The 11,737-nt window shown below is 41.2% G+C and overlaps 1 pseudogene; it reads left to right on the forward strand.

Annotated features, from left to right (window-relative positions):
• The first annotated feature begins 1,774 nt into the window (after positions 1–1,774).
• Positions 1,775–5,214, forward strand: LOC138856259 (uncharacterized; annotated as a pseudogene).
• The last annotated feature ends 6,523 nt before the right edge of the window (positions 5,215–11,737 follow it).

Consider the following 11,737-nt stretch of genomic DNA (forward strand, 5'->3'; position numbering starts at 1 on the left):
ACGATGCAGTACTCAAAGAACTCCTTGCTCTCGACCCCAGCAAAGGTCCAGGCTCCGATGGTTTACCTAACATATTCATTAAAAACTGGGCCTACCATGTGAGCCTTTGACATATATTTGGCGAATCCCTTCACCATGGTACCTTCCCGACCTACTGGAAACTGTCATACATCTCACCGATTCATAAAGAGGGGCCCAAGGCCTTGGTTACCAAATACCGTCCTATCTACATACAGTCTGCACTTGCAAAACTATTTGAGAGGTTAGTGCTTCCACAGATACGTCAGGCATTTGAAAACATCATAACAACCATACAACATGGCTTTACTAGTGGTAGATCCACCACTATCAATTTGTTTATATACGTCGACAAACTGCTGAACTCCATGGATTCCGGCAACTGCACACACAGCATTTACACCGACTTCAGCAAGGCTTTCGACCGTGTTGACTACGAAATACTTTTAGATAAGCTAAGTAAATATGGTGTGGCTGGACGTGCATTAGCTTGGATACGTACATACCTCACAGGCAGACGCTTGCAAGTCAGAGTAGATGGCCACTTATCAAGTGAATATGAAGTAATCTCTGGTGTGCCACAAGGATCTCACCTTGGTCCTGTACTGTTTAACATCTTCGTCAACGACATTGGCAACAACTTTGCTTCTGATTTCCTTCTGTATGCTGATGACCTCAAAATATTTAGACCGATTGCTTGTGTGACAGACATCATAATCTTGCAACAAGACATAAATATCCTCAGTGACTGGTGTCGAGTGCACAAGCTGGATCTCCACGTAAACAAATGTGCGGCCGTATCTTTTGCTCGCTCACACTCACCGATCCGCACGAGCTACAAACTTGATGGGCTTGAGATAGCGGAGGTCGAGAACATAAAAGACTTAGGTATCATTGTTGATAATAAGCTCACCTTCTCACACCACGCAGACAAAATTACATCAAAGGCGTTCAAAGCCCTTGGAATTATACTGAGGAGTGGTAAAGATTTCAAAAACCCTTGGACACTCATTAGACTATTCAAGTCACTTGTACTACCAATTTTGGAATATGGTTCGGTAATCTGGTCTCCCTACACTAACACGACAATCGATAAAGTTGAAAAGGTGCAGCGTAAATTCTGTAAGTCACTGGCCTATAAACTATCGTCACCAAGTCACATCTGCTCTACTGATGAGGTCTACCAGTGCTACTGTATAAAAAACTGTCTTCTCGTCGACAGGTCGCTGACCTTTGCTTTTTCAACAAAGTAGTCAATAACATCACTGATGTTCATGAGATCCTAAACAGTTTTGAACTCGCCCCTGCTGGTCTTACCCTGAGGTGAAATAGACTACTAAAAACATAGAAATCCAAGAAAAATTGAGTTATCCATGGTCCTCAGAATAGACTGGCTAATTTAGTAAATTCACTTCAAGGTGAAATTGATTTCTATGGAGGAACATACGCTGCTTTTACCGAAAACACCAAGAGACACCTGCTCGTCTGAATTACATCTAAATCAAGTCTGAATTACATATTAACTTACAATTATTTAAATATTTTCCAGATATTACACTAATATACCCTAGCCACTTTTGTATAATACTTAAATCTTTATTATATCTATGTATATTGCCGATTGGCGTTTAAATAAATAAATAAATAAATATTTCTTGTTTTAAATTAAATGTTATTCCAATTAAATAGTTTTCGTGTAAAATAAATTTGTATGAACGCAGCTTAATTTATTTAGGTTACATAAAAAACAAAAGTAACACCATTTTTATTAGAATAAATTTACATATTGTGGCGAACACGAATACCAGAACAAATCGGAATCGACGATAAACTGCCAAAAGCAACTAGACAGCGAATTCGTATTTGCCAGTATGTTCTAGTAGCGAACTTTTGTTCAGAATTTATCATATAAGGTCTGCCGGATTGTGGAGCAGACACAGTTCTAATTAGAATGTTGCCGTGTAAAAAGCAATTAAGCTATAAGCAATAAGTTGTAAACTCGAATATCGAGCAATTAGTGTTAAGTTGTTGGCATTAGAAATAAAGAAAAGTGTATAGCCAGATAGACGATTTATGGAGAAATCCGTTACAATTGGTGTAATAAATGGGATTGTCAAATAAATTCCCATGGAGATAATCATTTGAAAATGGCCAAGTTTGACGATCTGAAGATTCCACAACTGAAAAAGAAGCTGGAGCAACGTGGTTTGGCGACAAATGGAATAAAAACTGAATTACAATCACGGTTGAGAGAGGCCATGGAAGCGGAAAACATTAATGTTGAGGAATATGTCTTTCACATGGAATTAAAAGAATTAGAGAGAGGAGAATTAAACATGGTTTTTGCTGCAATGTCAGAGATGTCTACGCAGATATTAAAAGAGGGTCAACGCAAATATCGACACAAATTAAAGAGCAGGATACACGTATGTCCCTACAAACGTCGCAGTTAGAAACGCAATAGTTAACGCATGTGGAAGAGCAGTTTGTAGCGCAAGATGCCCGTATATCAACACAGGTGTCCTCACAGTTGAAAGAGCAGGACGCACGAATATCTTTGGTGACCTCACAGATTTCGGAAGAACGGGATAAAATTAAAACTGAAGTGGATGAATTGAGAGATCGTCTCCGTGAGCTACAATTAAATAGGCCAATTGTGTCAACAGTTTCTGCCAAGGTAAAACCTCCATCCTTTGATGGCACTGTTCCGTTCCACGTTTTTAAGCTCCAATTCGAAAAGACGGCTTCTTCAAATAATTGTAACGCTTAAGATAAATTAGCTGCATTGTTCGTTGCATTAAAAGGATCTGCAGCGGAGATATAACAGACCATTCCAAACTGCAAAGCGAGTAGTTATAAAACGTTGATGGCTGCATTAGAAAGACGGTATGGTATTGAGCACAGGAAGCAGATTTTTCAAATCGAGTTGCGAAATCGCCGCCAGAAAGCCAATGAGTCTCTGCAGGCCTTTTCTACAGAGATTGAGAGGTTAGCTCACTTAGCTTATGCCCATAAATCCGTCAATGGAATACGAGATAACACCACAAGATTCACTGCATTAGCATGTCCAAAATTGACGTTTGCAGAAACCGTTTCGTATGCTCTAATACAGGAAACTGCATCTCTGCTTTGCCATCAAACATTTAAAGCTCACAAAGTAGAAATAGAGGAACACACTTGGGTGATCCAATTACTTGGAAAAATTGATAACAAGCAGAAAGCACTGGAAAAATCTATGGAAGCGCATAAGAAAAATGGTGGTGTGCTTAAATGCGTCAACTGCGGAAAAAGTGGCCATATTGCACGCAACTGTAACCAGCCCAATAATCCAGTTGGACGTAAACGCAAAGCTGCGGAAGATCAACAAATGTCAAATCAAACCAATCGTTAAACTAAAGCGAGCCAGCCGAAAAGGGCACGGGCTGGCTTCCGCAAGCAAATACCCTGTAATCTCCATTTCACAAATAAGCAGGAATACGGGTAACGTTACCGTTAGTGGATGCGTAGACGGTAAAAAGCACATACTGACTGTGAATACGGGCGCATCACATTCCATAATTCGATCTGATCTGGTTGAGAAAGATGTGAGACCGTTAGCTGGGGCAAAGTTGCGTACTGCAACTGGAGAAGATACCCTAGTTCTCGGAAAGGTAACGTGCGAGATCGTAATTGTAAAGGCAGCCGTGTTACACAATTTTATAGTGGCAGATATCGTTGACGAAGTCATAATTGGAGTAGACTTTCTACTGAATGAAGGAATCAAAATTGACATGAAAAACAGGATTATGTCCTATAGAAATATGGAAGTATTATGTTCGGTTACGATAATAAGTACTACGTTAGACGAGTGATAACAACAGAGAGCCAGGAGATTCCATTAACATCAGACTGGGATCCGGAGAAGCTACGGAAATGCCAGCAAGTGGATCCTGATTTGAAAAGTGTAATACACGGATTGGAGATGAATAAACGTCCACCGAGAGAAGAAATAGCTGCAGAAAGCCCAGTCGTAAAGGCTTATTGGGCACAATGGAATAGTTTGAAGTTAGTGTCTGGCTGCTTGCATCGCATATGGGAAAGCGAAGATGGGCAAAGTTCACGAGCTCTGATGATTGTTCCAAAAGTAAGAATTCCTGAGGTCTCAACGAGCTGCACAACGGTCCAAGTGGAGCACACATGGGTATCACTAAAACCTTGGAGAAATTAAAACCAAGACTTTATTGGGTTGGTTGTCGTCAATCAGTTACGGAGTGGATCGCCAATTGTGTCGAGTGCATTGCTGCTAAAGGGCCGCGGTCCAGGAGTCATGGTCAGATGAAACAGTACAATTCAGGTGCGCCGTTTGAGCGAGTAGCCATGGATGTAGCTGGTCCATTTCCTATCAGTAAATTAGGAAACAGATATGTTTTGGTAGTCATGGACTATTTCAGCAAATGGCCAGAGGTGCAATTCCTAACCAAGAGGCAGCAACAGTAGCGGATGTATTCATCAACAATTGGGTATCGAGATATGGTGTTCCAATAGAATTACATTCTGAGCAAGGGGGAAATTTTGCATCAGCTCTAATACAGGATATATGCCAGAAGCTGGGTATCGGGAACACCCGTACAACTGCACTACATCCGCAGTCCGATGGCATCGTAGAACGATTCAATCGAGCTTTGGAAGAACATTTAAGGAAAGTTGTGGACAAGTATCAAAAAGATTGGGATACCCATATATCCTTGTTCCTGATGGCTTATCGGTCTGCTGTACATGAAACAACGGGCAGACTCCAGCAAGGGTAATTTTTTTTAATGATATTCGACTACCGATTGATTTAAAATTTGGAATTAACGCCAACGGCAGAAGGAATACTAAGGAATTCAATAGCATCCTAGAAGACGAGATGAATATGAATATGTCTAATCGGGACGATAAGACTTAGGTAGAGGGCAGTAGGGCGAACACGAGTACCAGAACAAATCAGAATTGACGATAAACTGCCAGAAGCAACTAGACAACGAATTTGTAGTTGCCAGAATGTTCTAGTAGCGAACTTTTGTTAAAAATTTACTATATAAGGGCTGCCGGATTGTGCAACAGACACAGTTCTAAGTAGAGTGTTGCCGCGTAAAAAGCAATTAAGCTATAAGCAATAAGTTGTAAGTTCGAATAGCGAGCAATAAGTGTTAAGTAGTTGGAATTGGAAATAAAGATAAGTGTATAGCATTAAATTGGGACTTTAATTTAACAATCCAGTGATCGAGTTATAGTTAGACGATTTATCGAGAAATCCCTTAGAATTGGTGTCAGAAGTGGGATTGTCAAATAAATTCCCAAGGAGATAATTATTTGAAAATGGCCAAGTTTAACGATCTGAAGATTCCAGCACGATCTGCAGCAACGTGGTTTGGTGACAAATGGATTAAAAACTGAATTACAATCACGGTTAAGAGAGGCCATGGAGGCGAAAAACATTAATGTTGAGGAATATGTCTTCCACATGGAATTAGAAGAAGAGACAACAAAGATAGAAGAAAAAGACTAGGCTCAATGCACGTCAAAGATTGTGAACATAAACATGGTTTTTGATGCAATATCGCAAATGTCAACGCAAATATCAACAGAAATATCGACACAATTTAAAGAGCAGGATGCACGTATAACCTAACAAATAGCAGAGTTATCATTCCAAATGTTGACACAACAATCCCAATTGTCCTCGTTAGAAAGGTAGTGAGCACAGGAAGCAGATCTTTCAAATCGGGTTGCGAAATCGCCCCTAGAAAGCCAATGAGTCTCTGCAGGAGTTTTCTACAGAGATTGAGAGGTTATCTCACTTATCTTATGCCCATAAATCCGTCAATGGAATACGACATAACACCACAAGATTCACTGAATTAGCATGTCCAAAATTGACGTTTGCAGAAACCGTTTCGTATGCTCTAATACAGGAAACTGCATCTCTGCTTTGCCATCAAACATTTAAAGCTCACAAAGTAGAAATAGAGGAACACACTTGGGTGATCCAATTACTTGGAAAAATTGATAACATGCAGAAAGCACTGGAAAAATCTATGGAAGCGCATAAGAAAAATGGTGGTGTGCTTAAATGCGTCAACTGCGGAAAAAGTGGCCATATTGCACGCAACTGTAATCAGCCCAATAATCCAGTTGGACGTAAACGCAAAGCTGCGGAAGATCAACAAATGTCAAACCAAACTAATCGTTAAACTAAAGCGAGCCAGCCGAAAAGGGCACGGGCTGGCTTCCGCAAGCAAATACCCTGTAATCTCCATTTCACAAATAAGCAGGAATACGGGTAACGTTACCGTTAGTGGATGCGTAGACGGTAAAAAGCACATACTGACTGTGAATACGGGCGCATCACATTCCATAATTCGATCTGATCTGGTTGAGAAAGATGTGAGACCGTTAGCTGGGGCAAAGTTGCGTACTGCAACTGGAGAAGATACCCTAGTTCTCGGAAAGGTAACGTGCGAGATCGTAATTGTAAAGGCAGCCGTGTTACACAATTTTATAGTGGCAGATATCGTTGACGAAGTCATAATTGGAGTAGACTTTCTACTGAATGAAGGAATCAAAATTGACATGAAAAACAGGATTATGTCCTATAGAAATATGGAAGTATTATGTTCGGTTACGATAATAAGTACTACGTTAGACGAGTGATAACAACAGAGAGCCAGGAGATTCCATTAACATCAGACTGGGATCCGGAGAAGCTACGGAAATGCCAGCAAGTGGATCCTGATTTGAAAAGTGTAATACACGGATTGGAGATGAATAAACGTCCACCGAGAGAAGAAATAGCTGCAGAAAGCCCAGTCGTAAAGGCTTATTGGGCACAATGGAATAGTTTGAAGTTAGTGTCTGGCTGCTTGCATCGCATATGGGAAAGCGAAGATGGGCAAAGTTCACGAGCTCTGATGATTGTTCCAAAAGTAAGAATTCCTGAAGTTCTCAACGAGCTGCACAACGGTCCAAGTGGAGCACACATGGGTATCACTAAAACCTTGGAGAAATTAAAACCAAGACTTTATTGGGTTGGTTGTCGTCAATCAGTTACGGAGTGGATCGCCAATTGTGTCGAGTGCATTGCTGCTAAAGGGCCGCGGTCCAGGAGTCATGGTCAGATGAAGCAGTACAATTCAGGTGCGCCGTTTGAGCGAGTAGCCATGGATGTAGCTGGTCCATTTCCTATCAGTAAATTAGGAAACAGATATGTTTTGGTAGTCATGGACTATTTCAGCAAATGGCCAGAGGTATACGCAATTCCTAACCAAGAGGCAGCAACAGTAGCGGATGTATTCATCAACAATTGGGTATCGAGATATGGTGTTCCAATAGAATTACATTCTGAGCAAGGGGGAAATTTTGAATCAGCTCTAATACAGGATATATGCCAGAAGCTGGGTATCGGGAACACCCGTACAACTGCACTTCATCCGCAGTCCGATGGCATCGTAGAACGATTCAATCGAGCTTTGGAAGAACATTTAAGGAAAGTTGTGAACAAGTATCAAAAAGATTGGGATAACCATATATCCTTGTTCCTGATGGCTTATCGGTCTGCTGTACATGAAACAACGGGGCAGACTCCAGCAAGGGTAATTTTTGGTAATGATATTCGACTACCGATTGATTTTACGCCAACGGAGGAAGGAATACTAAGGAATTCAATAGCATCCTAGACGGCGAGATGACGGATATACATGTTATGGTGAGACAGCCCACCATAATTATGAGCGACTCTACTTTCTGGAATTATTTCTTCTCTCGTTGGACGTTTTTGCATCTCCAATCCGTGTATTACACTTTTAAAATCTGAATCCTCTTTCTGACATTTCCGTAGCTCCTCCGGATTCCAGTCTGATGTTATAGTCATTAACCGAACTTTTGAGCAATGTCTGCATTCCAGATTACATGGACGGCGGGACATGGCATCAGCATTGCCAGGACTACTATCTTTGAGATGTTCTATAGAGAAGTCGTAACTTTGGAGTCACTCAACCCACCATGCCATTTCCTTCGAGGTTCGTGAATTGTAGAAGCCATTTCAATGCTGCATGGTCTGTCCTCACCCGAAATATGGCCAGCGATTTCGGGTGAGGACAGAAGGTACTTATGAAAATGTTTGATACACTTCACCCACGCCAGTAATTCCCTCCGAGTAACACAATAATTTCTTTCTAGCTTGCTTATGGTCTGGCCGTAACACGCAACCACTTTCTCATGCCCATCAATGACTTGTGATAGAACGCCTCCTACTGCAAATCCACTAGCATCCGTATCCAAAATAAACGTTGATCCTGGGACCGGGTATGCCAACATTGGCGCAGTACTTAACCGTTTCTTCAGAGTTTGGAAAGCCATTTTCGGTTCTTTATTCCATTCAAAAACTCTGTTCTTTTTTGTGAGTTCATGGAGGCTACTAGCTGCGCTGGAAAAATTTGAAACGAATCGTCTATAATAAGTACATAGTCCAAGGAAACTCCGCAATTCATGTAAATTTTCAGGAGTGGGAAAATCTCTTAATGCCTTGATCTTTTCATTAGCTGTGCAAATGCCCTTAGTTGTCACTTTGTGTCCTAAGTAGCTTACTTCCTTTTTGAAAAAGGAACACTTCTTTGGACTCAGCTTCAGACCAGCGCTAGTTATCCGTTGGAAAACCTCTTCCAAGTTCTTAAGGTGTTCATCGAAGCTTTTACCCAACACGATGTTATCGTCGAGGTATACCAAACAGGTCTTTCAGTGTAATCCTTTTAATACCCGGTCCATAAGTCTCTCAAAAGTAGCAGGAGCGTTACATAATCGAAAGCACATTACGGTAAATTACCATAGACCATCTCCAACGCTGAAAGTCGTCTTTTCTTTGTCTTCTTCGTTTACCACCACTTGCCAATAACCACTTTTTAAATCAAGTGTTGAGAACCAATTTGTGCCTGATAACGAGTCAGGTGTATCATCGATTCTAGGTAGTGGTAGAAAGACAGTTTTTTTCGTTACATCATTCAAGCTACTATAGTCCACACAAAATCTCATGTTGCCATCTTTCTTCTTCCCAAGTACTACAGGTGAGCTCCACGGACTCTCTGATGGTTTGATTACGCTGCTTTCGCTCATTTCACGTATGGTCTGGCTTACAACTTCACGTTTTGTTAAAGGAATGGTCCGAGGAGCCTGGCGGATTGGTCTTACATCACCTGTGTTAAAAAAATGTTACACAACTTTGGTTCTTCCTGGTTTGGCATCGTCTTTATCAAATATGGATCAGTATCTGAGAAGAAGTTGTTAAGCCGTAGTTTAATAGTTTGCCTCTAGTTCCTCGGCCCATGCGTTAATTTCGTTCGATATATCGTTTTCGTCCATAGAATCTTCCTCAAGACCTATTTCGCAATTTATCACGCCCTCAATCTCTTGACACTGCCCTATTACAGCTCCTTTGGAGAGTTTGATTTGTAACTTGCACTCATTAAGTACTCTTATTGGAACACGTTTATCTTGTCTTGTCATAGCCACGGTTTTGCCTATCAGTAAGTTTGGTGTAGATTCTTTTGTGGCCTCAACAATCCTCCACTTGTTTGATAGTCTCCATCTATTTCTGCCCAAATAACTGCTTCTGATGTTGGTGGAATCTGCTGGCTCTCTGTTGTTATGACTCGTTTAACGTTGTACTTATTATCGTAACCGAACAAAAGGGGCACTTCCATATTTCTATAGGACATAATCCTGTTTTACATGTCAATTTTGATTCCTTGATTAGAAAGTCTACTGCAGTTATGACTCGTTAACGATATCTGCCTCTATAAAATTGTGTAACACGGCTGGCTTTCCAATTACGATCTCGCACGTTACCTTTCCGAGAACTAGGGTATCTTCTCCAGTTGCAGTACGCAACTTTGCCCTTGCTAACGGTCTCACTTCTTTCTCAAACAGATCAGATCGAATTTTGGAATGTGATGCGCCCGTATCCACAGTCAGTATGCGCTTTTTACCGTCTACGCATCCACTAACGGTAACGTTACCCGTTTTCCTGCTTATTTGTGAAATGGAGATTACAGGGTATTTGCTTGCGGAAGCCAGCCCGTGCCCTTTTCGGCTGGCTCGCTTTAGTTTAGCGATTGGTTTGATTTGACATTTGCTTGATCTTCCTCAGCTTTGCGTTTACGTCCAACTGGATTATTGGGCTGGTTACAGTTGCGTGCATACCACCATTTTTCTTATGCGCTTCCATAGATTTTTCCAGTGCTTTCTGCTTGTTATCAATTTTTCCAAGTAATTGGATCGCCCAAGTGTGTTCCTCTATTTTTACTTTGTGAGCTTTAAATGTTTGATTGCAAAGCAGAGATGCAGTTTCCTGTGTCAGAGCATACGAAACGGTTTCTGCAAACGTCAATTTTGGACATGCTAAAGCAGCGAATCGTGTGGTGTTATCTCATATTCCATTGACGGATTTATGTGCATAAGCTAAGTGAGCTAACCTCTCAATCTCTGTAGAAAAGGCCTGCAGAGACTCATTGGCTTTTTGGCGGCGATTTCTCAACTCGATTTGAAAGATTTGCTTCCCACCCATCAACGTTTCATAACTACTCGCCTCGCAGTTTGTAATATCTCTGCTGCAGTTCCTTTTAATGCAACGAACAATGCAGCTACTTTATCTTCAGCGTTCCAATTATTCGAAGATGCCGTCTTTTCGAATTGAAGCTTAAAAACGTAGAACGGAACAGTGCCATCAAAGGACGGAGGTTTTACCTTGGCAGTAGCTGACGACATAATTGGCCGATTTAATTGTAGCTCACGGAGACGATCTCTCAATTCATCCACTTCAGTTTTAATTTTATCCCCCTTTTCCGAATTCTGTGAGGACACTTCTGCTATTTGTGAGGACACCTGCGATATCCGTGCATCCTGCTCTTTCAACTGTGAGGACACCTGTGCTGATATACGTGCATCTTGCGCTGCGAACTGCTCTTTTAACTGTAAGGATACCTGTGCTGATATACGTGCATCTTGCGCTACGAACTGCTCTTCCAAATGCGTTGACAATCGCGTTTCCATTTGTGACATACGTGTATCCTGCTCTTTAAATTGTGTCGACATTTCTTTCCCCATCTGCGATATTGCAGCAAAAATCATGTTTATGTCCACAATCTTTAACGAACATTGAGCCTCTTCCTTTTCTTCTATCTTTGTTGTCTCTTCCTCTAATTTCATGTGAAAGACATATTCCTCAACATGGCAGTGATTTTGTTGTAGCGGTAAAGATGTGAAACGGTCCTCAGCTCTAGTGAGCGCTTGGCAAGCCACGCAATGAATCCCTGACTAAAAAATGTCCAGCTGTCAGTGCACCAAATTCATTAGGATCTGATGATATTGAGCATAGCGGACGTGAATTAAGGATGGCATCTACTTCGACAGCAATGGTCTTTACCTCTACGAATGTCAATTTATCCCAGAGGCCGACGAAGTGAGGTGCCCTGGGTGGAATGAAATGAAAATTAATAAAATCAGAGGATTATTCTTGAGTAAGAAGATTCGCACACAAAATTGGTAGCATTGTCGCAAAAGATATCACATTACATTTTGCGCCGACCACTCATTCGGTTTAATGCATTTAGGAATGCGTTGGTTGATAAGTCGGAGACTACCTCGATATGCACAGCTTTGGCTACGAGGCACACAAATACAGCTAAGTATGACTTGGAAGATGGTT

Source organism: Bactrocera oleae, chromosome 3 (genome assembly GCF_042242935.1).
Source record: "Bactrocera oleae isolate idBacOlea1 chromosome 3, idBacOlea1, whole genome shotgun sequence".
NCBI lineage: Eukaryota > Metazoa > Arthropoda > Insecta > Diptera > Tephritidae > Bactrocera > Bactrocera oleae.